The 12,684-nt window shown below is 39.5% G+C and overlaps 1 pseudogene; it reads left to right on the forward strand.

Moving 5' to 3' along the window:
• The first annotated feature begins 2,554 nt into the window (after nucleotides 1-2,554).
• Nucleotides 2,555-3,193, forward strand: LOC124085423 (UPF0669 protein C6orf120 homolog; annotated as a pseudogene).
• The last annotated feature ends 9,491 nt before the right edge of the window (nucleotides 3,194-12,684 follow it).

Consider the following 12,684-nt stretch of genomic DNA (forward strand, 5'->3'; position numbering starts at 1 on the left):
CCTTTAAAATACGGAATAAGAAAAGTTTGTCCAGAGCTGGAGATTTAGCTCAGTTGGTAGAGTGCTTGCCTTGCATGCACAAGGCCCTGGGTTCAATCCCAAGGAAGGAAGGAAGGAAGAAAAGAAAGAAAGAAAGAAAATAAAAGAATGTCCATTCTCTCTGATAATATAATGCTGGATATTCTAGCCAGAGCAATTAGGCAAGAGAAGGAAAGAAAAAAAAATAAAATAGGAAAGGAAGAAGTCAAAGTCTCCTTCTTTGCAGATGATATGATCCAATACGTAGAAGAGCCAAAATATCTCCACCTAAAGACTGCGAGAGCTAGTAAGTTCAGCATAGTAGCAGGTTACAAAATCAACATAAAAAAACTGAGAGCTTTCCTATATACCAACAATGAATCTGATGAGGACGAAATCAGGAAAGCTAACCCATTCACAATAGCCTCAAAATAAATTAATTAATTAAATATCTAGGAATAAATCTAATCAAGAAGGCAAAAGACCTCTACAATGAAAACTACAGAACACTGAAGAAAGAAATTGAAGAAGTCCTCAGAAGATAGAAAGACCTCCCATGTTCATAGTTAGGCAGAATTAATATTGTTAAAATGGCCATACTATCCAAAGCCATACACAGATTCAATGCAATCCCCATCAAAACACCAATGACATTCTTCACAGAACTAGAAAAAAAACAGTCCTAAAATTCATTTGGAAGAATAAAAGAGAATAAAAGACCTAGAATAGCCAAAGCAATTCTAAGTCTAAAAAAAGCATTGTTGGAGGTATCACAATACCTGATTTCAAATTATACCACAGAACGATAGTAACACTGCATAATACTGCCGTTAAAACAGACACATAGACCAATGGTAAAGAGACAGAGACAAACCCACACATCTACAGCCATCTGATCCTTGACAAAGGTGCCAAAAACCTGCATTGGAGAAAAAACAGCCTTTTTAACAGATTGTGCTGGGAAAATTGGTTATCCATATCTATAAGAATGAAACTAAACCCGTATCTCTTACCCCACACAAAAATCAACTCAAAGCGGATCAAAGACCTAGGAATTAGATAGAAACTATGCAACTCCTAGAAGAAAATGTAGGGTCAACACTCTAGCATATAGGCCCAGGCAGCAACTTTCTCAATAGGGCCCCTAAAGTGCAAGAAATACTGCCAAGAGTTAACAAACTTAAAAGCTTCTGTATGGCAAAGGAAACAATTAGGAATGTGAAAAGAGAATGGAAGGAAGTCTTTGCTAACTACTCTTCTGACAGAGGATTAAGATCTAGACTATACAAAGAATTCAAAAAATTTAACACCAAAATACCAAATAACCCAATTAATAAATGGGCAAACAATACTTCTCCAAAGCAGAAATACAAATAGCCAACAAATATATGAAAAAAAATGTTTAACATCAGTAGCAAGTAAGGAAATGCAAATCAAAACTATACTGAGATCTCATCTCACACCAGTCAGAATGGCAGTCATCAAGAATACAAACAATAATAAATGCTGGAGAGGATGTGGAGGAAAAGAGCACTTTTACACTGTTGGTGATTGTACATTAGTATAACCACTGAAAATCAGCATGGAGGCTCCTCAGAAGACAAGGCATGGAACCACCATATGACCCAGCTAGCCCATTGCCCCATATTTAAACTAAAGATTTAATGTCATCATACTATAGTGACACATTCATGTTTATAGCAGCACAATTCACTATAGCCAAACTATGGCACAAATCTAAGTGTCTATCAATGAACAATTGGATAAAGACAATGTGATCTATATATACAATGGAGTGTTGTTATTCAGCCCTAAGTAACTCAGTGAGACCCTGTCTCTAAATAACATATAAAAAAGGGCTGGGGATGTGGCTCAGTGGTTGAGTGCCCAAGTTCAATCCCTGGTACGAAAATAAATAAATAAATAAACCTCTAGGGAAACACACACGCGCGCGCGCGCACACACACACAAATTACCAATAAGAGAACTAAAATAGTAGCTAGCCTGTTGTGGTTTGGAAATAATTTAATTGTGTTCCCTGAAATATTCATGTGGTTCATGAGGTGGGGGTGCTTTTAGCTGCTGGAGTCTTTAAGGGGTGGGGCCAAATGGGAGCTTCTTAGTCACTGAGGGCCTGAGGTGGTTCTTGAAAAAAGACTGTTAAAAAAGCACAGACCTCCCCCCACCCCGGCCCCAGCTCACTCTGCCGCCCTACATCAACCTTTTTTCTTCATAAGTCACTTGTCTCAGTTTAATATAGAGACAAAAAGTAGACCAACACACAGCTTTATAAATCCTACAGTTATTAGAAGAATAACAAAATATTTTAAATAAATCTATGCTAAAAAATATTTAGACTACCTGGGTCAATTAGACTATTCCTCGAAAAGCATAACTTACCAAAATTGATGTAAAATAAAATAGACAAATCTAAATAGCTATGTATCTAATAAAAAAAATGAACTCATAATTTAAAACTTTCGGTTTTCCGGGAGCTGCTTCTCTTCCACCGCTGGTGTGAAGCCCGCGCTCCGGGATGCTGCTGGCACCGCACGTGCCCGGGGGACAGAGCAGCAGGTGCAGGTGAGGCAGAGCCCAGGCCGAGTGCCCCAGCCGTGGCTGCCCCCTGGAGAGCGGCTCCCTGTAGGAGGGCCCTGCCGATGCTTCTGGCCTCCCAGGCCAGGGCCCTAAGGAAGTGCTTGGAAGCTGATGACGTTCTGGAAGAGTGGCTCCTGCAGCACGCGGTTCTGGGCGGGAAACTACAGCGACCTAAGGCTGCACCACGAGGGGAATATGGTCCTGAAGATGCAGAGGCTCCGAGCGGTGCAGACCTGCACATGTCGGACAGCACCCTCCACCCCAGCCTCCAAGACTACGGGCTGCAGCCAGCCACCTGCGCCAGGACGTGGCCTTCATCCCAGCACACTTCCAGCGCCCCGTGGGGAGGGGGGTCTATGGACACCCGTCTCACCACGAGAGCGACTTCGAGATGGAGGTGTATTTCAACTGGACTGTCGAACAGGACCCATTTGGAGAGGCCACTCACTCCGCAGATAGTGCAGAAGTGGGTCAGAAGCATGCTTAGGCTCCAGAGGAGGCATGGCAAGAAGAGGAGTCCGTTCTCTGAACGACATTAATTAGCATTCTGACACTAGTACTGGAAGTTCTTTTCTGACCCCCTGAAAGTACTCTAGAGCACTGTGCCCGGAATGTGTGAGGGTGATCGCAGTTTGCTGTGAACCTGGCTACTTTTACCTGGCTGAAATTCTGGTTATTTTTTCTAGGTGAGGGGTGGAAATACAAAGCCATTCAGTATTGTTACCTGATATCCCCAAAATAGGAAAAGCAGGAAGCAATTTTTCTTTTGAAGCTCAAAATTTCTATAAAGGAATATGCACAATAAGACATTGACTCTCCATTATGATCAGTTTGTCAGGCAACCCAAAGTGTATTACAATAACTTAGGTTTAGGGGCTGGGATTGTGGCTCAGTGGTAGAGCACTTGCCTGGCATGTGTGAGGCACTGGGTTCAATCCTCAGCACCACGTATAAATAAATAAAAAATAAAGGTATTGTGTCCATCTGCAACTAAATATATATATATATATATATATATATATATATATATATATATATATATATATATATTTTAAACTTAGGCTCTTACATAAAAAAATCAAAATATAAAGTTCAGCATGTTTTCAGTAGTTTTACTAAGATCAAGTCAGAAACGAAATGATTTTTTTAAATTTCCCTGAGCATGGACTAAAGACCCAAGTCTGCCCCAAGTAGGGACATGCTATCTTCTATCTGTTCCTGTGCCAATTAATGACAATTCTATATCCCCCCTGCACCAATATTATCAGGCCAGGCCTTTTGCTACTTTATCATTTGGGGCTTCCTATCACTAAAGTTCTTTGGTTATTAGATAACTTTGTTATACTACTTATGGCAGGCCACAACCGCCACCACAGAGTAGGAAAGGTCATAAAAACAGTAATGTTTAAGTCTGAAAATTAAATATTTCAAATTAAGTTGCTAAATATTTCTACCCAATTTTTTTAGAGAAAACCAAAGCACTGAAATTAAAAAAAAAAAATTTTAATAGGAGCAGTTCCCCTCCCTGTAATTAGTTTCAAGGGTAGGAGTAGCTTATGATGAAATGAGTCAACGAGCAGATTTTAAGCTTAGAGTTCATTTCAAAAATCTTTTATTGGCATAAAGATTAGAATGTTTTAGGGGCTGGGGTTATGGTTCAGTGGTAGAACTCCTGCCTAGCATGAGACACTGGGTTTGATCCTCAGCATCACATAAAAATAAAATAAAGGTATTGTGTCTACTAAAAAAATGTTTTTAAATGAGAATGTTTTAAATAAATCAGCAGGGCTGGGGTTGTGGCTCAGAGGAAAAATAAAATAAAGGTCTTGTGTCCACCTGCAACTAAAAAATAAAATGTTAAAAAATAAATAAATAAATAAATAAATCAGCACCAAATATTCCACTTTAGTGCATATGCATTAGGGCCCCCAGAAAGCATTTTATCCCTCTTTGCTGTTTTTCCCCCTTCTGCCCACTTTCCTGGGTGTTGCGGAGCTCAATGACAACAGTCACAAATCCATGACCTAGGAAAAAAAAAAGTGTTACATTAATATAGAGTGGAATTCTAGTATCATTATAATTATTTAATTTTTTTAGGTTTACATCAACACAATACCTTTATTTAACTTATTTTTATGCAGTGCTGAGAATCGAACCCAGTGCCTCACACATGCTAGGCTAGTGCTCTACCACTGAGCCACATCCCCAACCCCTGGAATTTTGTTTTTACAGAACTGAATATTAAACCATTTAGTTCCCCTTCCCTAGCTGTCACTAGTGATAATCCCTTGTGGATTTGGGGTAGGAAGGATGGACGCTACTGTGTTCTCTAAATAAAGGAAGATGTAAACATCCCTAAAAAAAACGATCAGTGTAACCAAAGCTATGTAAGATTCTACAAGTGGGGGGGCGGGGTGCTACACAATGACATGGACCTTTCCCAAAATGCAATCACTGTCATACTTTAAAAGCTCAATAATACAAAACCTGGTACAGAATTTGGCTTTTTTCAGCCTTTTTCTTGGCTGCTCCAACAGCATTCTCAAGTCCTGGTATACTATGCTGACACAGCAATTTGAAAAAGTGTTTAATTGCAGGACAGGTTGCACTACATACCTGATCTGAGTTTCTACAGAACATTAAATAATTATTTAAGTTGCACGCTTCTCAATGGTTCCCAGGAAACTTAGATCTAGGCATATATTTTATAGAGTATCATACAGTGTTGACTATGCAAATAAGTTCTAAAGTTACACAATTATCTCTGTAATGTCCTAGTCCAATTACTGTAAGTGACCCATTGTGCTCTAATTCTGAAGTGACCTAGAATTGTCACAATGCCTCAGTTTATGGATATACGTTCTAATGTGTAAGGCGAAGCAATCTAAGTTTCTAAATAGATGACACATAAAAATAAAATCAAAGCACTAAAACAAACAACAAAAAATCATAATTTAAAACTTTCTTCACATCCCCACAAAGAAAACTATGTGGTTTCACCAGTGACTTTCATTAAGGATGAATTAGCACAAAAACTGACAAATACTTCCCAACTCATTTTATGAGACTAATATAATCCCAATGACAAATCTGACAATAAAATTAAAAAAAAAATCCAGACTAATATCTTCCACGAATCAGTGTCAACAAATCCTCCACAGAATATCATCAAATAGAATCCAGCAATATGTAAAAATCGAAATGCATCATGACCAAATTGGTTGTACCCTGGGAATCCAAAGTTGGTTTGAGAACAATCCAAATCATAGAACAAACTCTATTAAATTTTTTTCAATTATATGCTCATGTAAATAAAAGCAGGAGAATCACTTGGAAAACAATCAACAGCTATTCATTTTAAAATGAAACAAAAGCCAGGTTCCATGGCCTGCCTGTCCCTCTAGTCCCAGCTATTCAAGAGGCTGAGGCAGAAGGATCACTTGAGCCCAGGAGTTTGAGGCCAGCCTCGGCAACATAGTGAGACCCTGTCTCAAGAAAAACAAAAAAGGAGATAACTTCCTGCAAACCACAATTAAAAGAGAACGTACTTGGTCTAATTAATGACATTTTCAAAAGCCTATATGGTCAGGGCTAGAGATGTGGCTCGGTGGTAGAGCACTTGCTTAGCATGTGTGAGGCCCTGGGTTCAGAAAAAAAAAAAAAAAAAAACCTAAAGTTAACATTATACACAGTAGTTAAATATTGAATGTCTTCCCTACTGGGAATAAGGCAAGGATATCCATTATTCCCACTTCTTTTTGCTGTTGTCCCTGAGATGCTATCCAGTGAGGTAAGCAAGAAAGAAGCAAATGAAACACAGTTTGTAAAGGAAGAATTACGATTGTCTCTATTCATAGATGAAATTGTTGTTTACACAGAAAATCTTAAGGATTCTATAAAATATTTTAGAGTAAATGAGCAAATCTATAAAATATCTTAAGTAAATGAGAAAACCTGCAGATACAAGGACAATCTACTAAAATCAATTGCATTTTGTATTCCAGCAGAGAAAAACTGGAAAATGAAATGTGAAAAACAATTTCATTTACTGTATTGTCAGAAAACATGAAATACTTAGACATAAATATAGTAAATTATATTACCTGTATATAAAAATTCTCTACATTAAAAACCACAAAACATTACTGAAAGAAATTAAAGAAGACTTAAATAAGTGAAGAGATATACCAAACTTATTGATTAGAATATTCAATGTTTTAAGATATTAATTATCCCCGAAGTTGATCTATACAGTTAAAGTCATCCGACCATAATTCAACCCAACCATTCTGTAGAATTGGGTAAATTGATATTAAAATACAAAGGAATATCCAAAGCAACCTTGAAAGAGGACAATTTGGAGGTCTAACACAAACTGACTTAAAACCTTACCCAGAGCTGCGGTAATCATGGCGTACTGACACCGGCATAAGAAGTACAATTAGATTCAGGAACAGAATCAAGAACCAAGAAGATCCTCCTTCACAGGTGATTTGCTTTGGGACAAAGACACCAAAGCAATTCAATAAAGAAAGGAAATGTCTTTAGTAAATGGTTCTAGAACAACTTCATATGTACTACATAGCGGGGGAGTAGCCAGGTGCAGTGACAAACAGCTGTACTCCAGCATCTTGAGAGTCTGAGGCAGGAGGGCTGAAGTTCAAGACCAGCCTGGGCAACATAGCAAGAACCAGTCTCAAAAAAAAAAAGAAAGAATCAAGAAACATGTAATGTTTTGAACAACCAACAATAAAAAATTAAAAAAAAGAAAGAAAGAAAGGAAAGAGTCTGGGAGTGTAGCTCAGTGATAGATGTCTTGACTAACATGGAAGGCCCCTGATTTCTCTCCCTGGTACCACATTAAAAAAAAATTGCCTGGCATGATGGCACACGCCTGTAATCCCAGCAGCTCAGAAGGCTGAGGCAGGAGGATAGCAAGTTCAAAGCCAGCCTCAGCAACTTAACAAGGCCCTCAACGACTTAGAGAGACCCTGTCTCAACATAAAAATAAAAAGTGTGGGGATGTAGTTCAACAAATACTTGTTGAACTAAAAAAAGAGAAAAAAAAATCTATTATAGTCAACCCTCACCTCCTCATACCACACCCTCAAATTAAGCCAAGATGACGCGTGGACCTAACATAAAAGCTGAAGCAACAAAACTTTCAGAAGAAAATGTAGCCAACTATTTTTCAACTTGGGGACTTAGGCTCCTTAGGCTTTAATTAAAAACCAATAATCATAGAAGGGAGGGAGGAAAGGAATAGGAAAGACCCTGGAATGTTTCTGACATAAATTTCCTGTATACATATATGAATACATCACAGTGAATCTCTACATCGTGTACAGCCACAAGACTGAGATCCCAATAAGAATAAGTTTAACTCCATGTTGGTCTACATAAGTCAAATTACACTCTACTGTCATGTGTAACTAAAAGAGAAAAAAAAAAAAACATTTTAGAGCTTTGCCTGAGAATGTAAAGATTTAGAGGAACATAAGTAGGGAATTATATTGAAGAAAGGAAGAATAAATGGTTCAAGTAGTCTAAAGAACAAAAAAAAATCAATCACCATAAAAGAAAAAGTGTAAATTAACTTATCCAAATTTGAAATGTCTGCTCATCAAAAGACACCTTTAAGAAAATTAATATGCAATTCACAGGCTGGGAAAAAGATTTTTCACAAAACATATGCATCTGGCAAATAGCCAGTATTTAGAACGTATTTTTAAAAAACTCCTGCAACTCAATAATCTTTTAAAAGACCAGCCAATTGTAAAATGGATAAAAGATTAAACAAACATTCCACAACAGGAATATGTAAATGACTTGTATTCACATGAAAAAGTACTCAACATTATTCATTAATTATCAGGAAAAGGCAAATTAAAATAACAGAGATATTCTACATATTTACCAAATGGCTATGTTTGAAGAATAACAATGATTAGTGTCAGAAATATAATGTAGCCAGAATGCACATGTTATTAAGGAGGATGTAAAATGGCACAATCACTTGGGGGGGGGGGGGCGGGGATCTATCAGTGTCTTATAACACTAAACCGGCACCTGCTCTATGGCCCAAAATCCTACTCCTAGGTATTTATTCAGGAGAAAAGGAAAATATATTTCTACAAAATGACTTGTACACAAATATTCCTAGCACCTTTGTCCATTATGATCAGAAGCCAAAAAACATCTCAGAAGAATGGTGAGAAATACCATGGTATAGCCATAAGTAGACTACTACTGAGCAATTAAAATAACAGTATCAACAAATCTCAGCCAGGCGTGGTGACATATATCTTTAATCCCGGTGGCTCCAGAGGTTGAGACTGGAGGACTGCGAGTTCAAAGCCAGCCTCAGTAATTTAGTGAGGCCCTAAGCACCTGATCAAGACCCTGTCTTCAAATAAAATATTTTAAAAGATCTGGGGAAGTGGCTCAGTGGTTAAGCACTATAGGTTCAATCCCTAGTACCACCAAATCTATACATAAATATATATATTTATTGATGCAGATGTGCATGTATATATATATTCACATATTCATATGTATTTATATCAATAAATCTCAAAAATATTATTCAGCTTGAAAGAACCTTGCTAAAATAGCAGACATGCCATATTATTTCATTTACCACACCCAATGCTTAAGCCACATTGTGGGAAGGATATGCTCAGCATTCCCCGACACACATTCCCTCCATTCCAGGCTTCTGTCTTTTCTCGTTTCTCAGGAGGTTCCAGGCACTAAGCTAGTGCATGGCATGAATTCAAGAACTGGAACACAGGGCACAAGTGAGAATATCTTTCTCTTCTTGGACATCTACTCTCTAGGTGGCCAAAGAAGAGGGCTGAGGCTGCTTCCCTCCCTAAAGCAACTCACTAGTCCCTTCAAGAGGTTGGCACAATGGGTGGGTTGGAAGCTGCCAACCACAGAGCACACAAACCTCCGGTGGGGATGAAGAGCCCTGTTCTGGAGCTTCAGAGAGAAGTGTCCTTCCAGGCCTGCATCTGATTCCTGACACCTCGACAGCAGACCTTGGACCAACCTCAGGCAGCTCTTTTGCTAGCAACTGGCCCTCATACATACTCTTCATAGTACCAGGCACAAGAACAGTTTAATTTCATCTATACTAATGGAGTATACATTATACTTTTCCCCTCATCTCCAAGCTCATCTGTAAGCTCCCAAGCCAGAAAGTAAGTCTTCTTTAAAAAAAAAAAAATTATTCATGACACTTGTTTAAGACATTGAAGCAAACTTGACTCAAAGGGGGGGCCATGTCGGGGGCTGGGGATGTGGCTCAAGCGGTAGCGTGCTCGCCTGGCATGCGTGCTGCCCGGGTTCGATCCTCAGCACCACACACAAACAAAGATGTTGTGTCTGCCAAAAACTAAAAAAAAATAAATAAATATTAAAAAAAAAAAAAAGAAAGAAAGGTTTAGGGACAAAAACTGTTCATCAATTTGACAAAATTCTTGCTGAAGGCAGACCAGGGTGATAAGACACCCAGGGTCTGAGACCCTGTCTACACTAATGTAGCAGGATTCTTGTACAAACTGGATTCTACAAGGTCAAACAGGGAAGCCCAAGGTCAAGCAAAGGGTTCAGAGGAGCCCAACACAAGTGCTGGCGGAAGGAAACAGCCTTCGTCAGACTGAACAGGATAAAAACCCTGAGGTAAGGAGAAAGGACAGTGTGAGACTGCAGGTTGGCCAGAGGATCCCTCCCTGCTGAGGCACTCCAAGTGGCAGAGCACAGGCTGTGGTATCCACCTATGGGCTTTATGTAAGTCCTGGCCTATACACTACTCACTGTGTGACCTTGGTCATTAGTGTCCCTGTAGGTGAAGAACACCTTGACCCTGGCAGAAACTCACCTTGACCCTGGCAGCAGGGCCGCGGGAGCTCAGAGCCTGTGTGTGAACTTGGGGCTCTAGATGCTGATGCAGGCTTTCCAGAAGGTCTCAACTTGACTGCTTCCTAAAGAACTAGAGCCAAATCTCTTTCTTTGGTAACCTCTACATTTACATATAAATTGCTACCTAATGGCTCTGCCCTCCTTTATCTTAGCTCCAGATTCTAATGAGCTGGAAAAATATCCTGTGCCTGGAAATAATGAAGCTTCCAGGCAGAGGAACGAGAGAATGTGGTCCCCGCTTGCTGTGCTGTGGGGAAGGCAAGGGGAGGAGGTACATTGCCCCATCCCCACTGGGACACATGTCCCAATGTCTCAAAGGAAGGGGAAGAAAACACTTTGCAACATCTTAAGACACGGTGGGAAATCAACCATGAAAGTATGTGAAACGCATGACACAATTTGCAAAAAGTGCCTCATAATTCTATTTGTTCTGCCTGGTATACATGTTGCAAATACTTCATCCAAACAGAAACTGAAAATGAAGACAAGCCAGGAGCGCCATCTGGGGTGTGATCTGTCACTAGCCTTAGCTGCTCAAATCCAGAGATCTCTGCAGACACTGGGGTTGGAGGAGATGTTATAAAGCACCTTCCCCGGAAGAGTTGGGGTATAGCTCAGTGGTAGAGAGCCCCGATATGGAAAGAAAGAAGAAATAAATCACAGACTTCAATATCATATTACAGTAGTCCTTGATGTCTCAAAATGTCATTTATGTTCATCACTATTTCAGAATGTCAGTAGTTGTTAGACCTCCTACAGGATCTTGTCATTTAATGCATTAATAAAGAAGTACTGTGGTAAGCTGTGGCTCCTAGAAAATAGAGCTCTGCTATACAACATTTGCCAGTTCCCTTGGTGTAAATATTCCTACCATTGCCAACTTCAGTGATTACTGTGTTTAACAACTGGTTTGCTAATTTCCTGAAAATTTAATGATCAGTGTCCTGGGAAGCACAGTTGACCTAGCTCCAGCCCACCATTGCACAGCAGTGGATTTTCCTGGGTCTGTACACCTGCCCATGTGTGCCTCACTTCCCGAAATTTCTACAGCCTTCAGTGTAGTAATACTAGTAACAATAACAGATTTAAAACACATATGTATATTAAATCCTTACTCTAGGCATAATCACAGGCACTTAACATATTATATCTCATTTAAGCTACCAATCATCCTCTAAGGCAGATATTAATGGAGTTGATCTCCAAGGAGTGGGGGCAGAGAGGAGGAAAGATGTGGTCTTGACCCCTGGAAACATTTTGCAAAGTCTGAAGGCATTCTTGATTGTCGGAACTGAGTTTGCTACTGGCATCTAGTGGTGGATGCTGTTTAGCACAGGACACGAGCACCACCCAATGACGAATTATCCAGATGAAATGGTCAATAGTGCTGAAACTGAAAAATCCCATATTGTTGATATTCCCTTTTTAAAGACAGGAACAATGCATCCCATAGAGATTCCTTTGCCCAAGTTCACACTTTCCATACAGTAAGTTCTGAGTGAAGACCGGTTTCTAGCTCCCTGCTTTGCTCCAGCAGCTGTAGTGGAATTACTTAGCAGAAAGAAGGTACCTGCTTGGGCTTAGCCTCAGTAACACGAGTCCAAGATTCATGTCATGGAGTCTCAGGCATTGCATGTTGGAGGATCCAACCTCAGCTCCTTCTAGGGGTAAGAAGGAGACATGGCCCCAGAGATTATCCCTAGAGTAGGGTCAACCAGGTGAAACACTGGGCTATCTGAGAAATTCACTCAAGACAATAAAATGGCCAGGTACAGAGGTATAAACCTTTAATCCCAGATACTTGGGGGCCTGAGACAAGAGGATCACAAGTTTGAAGCCAGACTCAGCAATTTAGTGAGACCTTTTTTTTTTTTTTAAAGCTAGAGTTATAGTTCAATAGTAGAGCACTTGTCACGCATGTATGAGGCTCTGGGTTCAATTCCCAGAACTGCAAAAAAGAAAGAGAGAAAAGAGCAAAAGAAAGAGAAAAAAAGAAAAAGACAATAAAATGAAAAGGAGAAGTGGAGTACTGTAAGAATAAATAAATATTCCACAAATATTTATTAAACGTGTGTTATGTACCAACTGTACTCCAGGTGCTGGGATAGAGTAGCAAACAACAAAAATGGCTCTTGCCCTTGT

The sequence above is a fragment of the Marmota monax genome, unplaced genomic scaffold, assembly GCF_021218885.2.
Source record: "Marmota monax isolate L192 unplaced genomic scaffold, Marmota_monax_Labrador192_F-V1.1 WCK01_AAM20220418_F8-fsc00014, whole genome shotgun sequence".
In the NCBI taxonomy this organism is placed as follows: Eukaryota; Metazoa; Chordata; class Mammalia; order Rodentia; family Sciuridae; genus Marmota; species Marmota monax.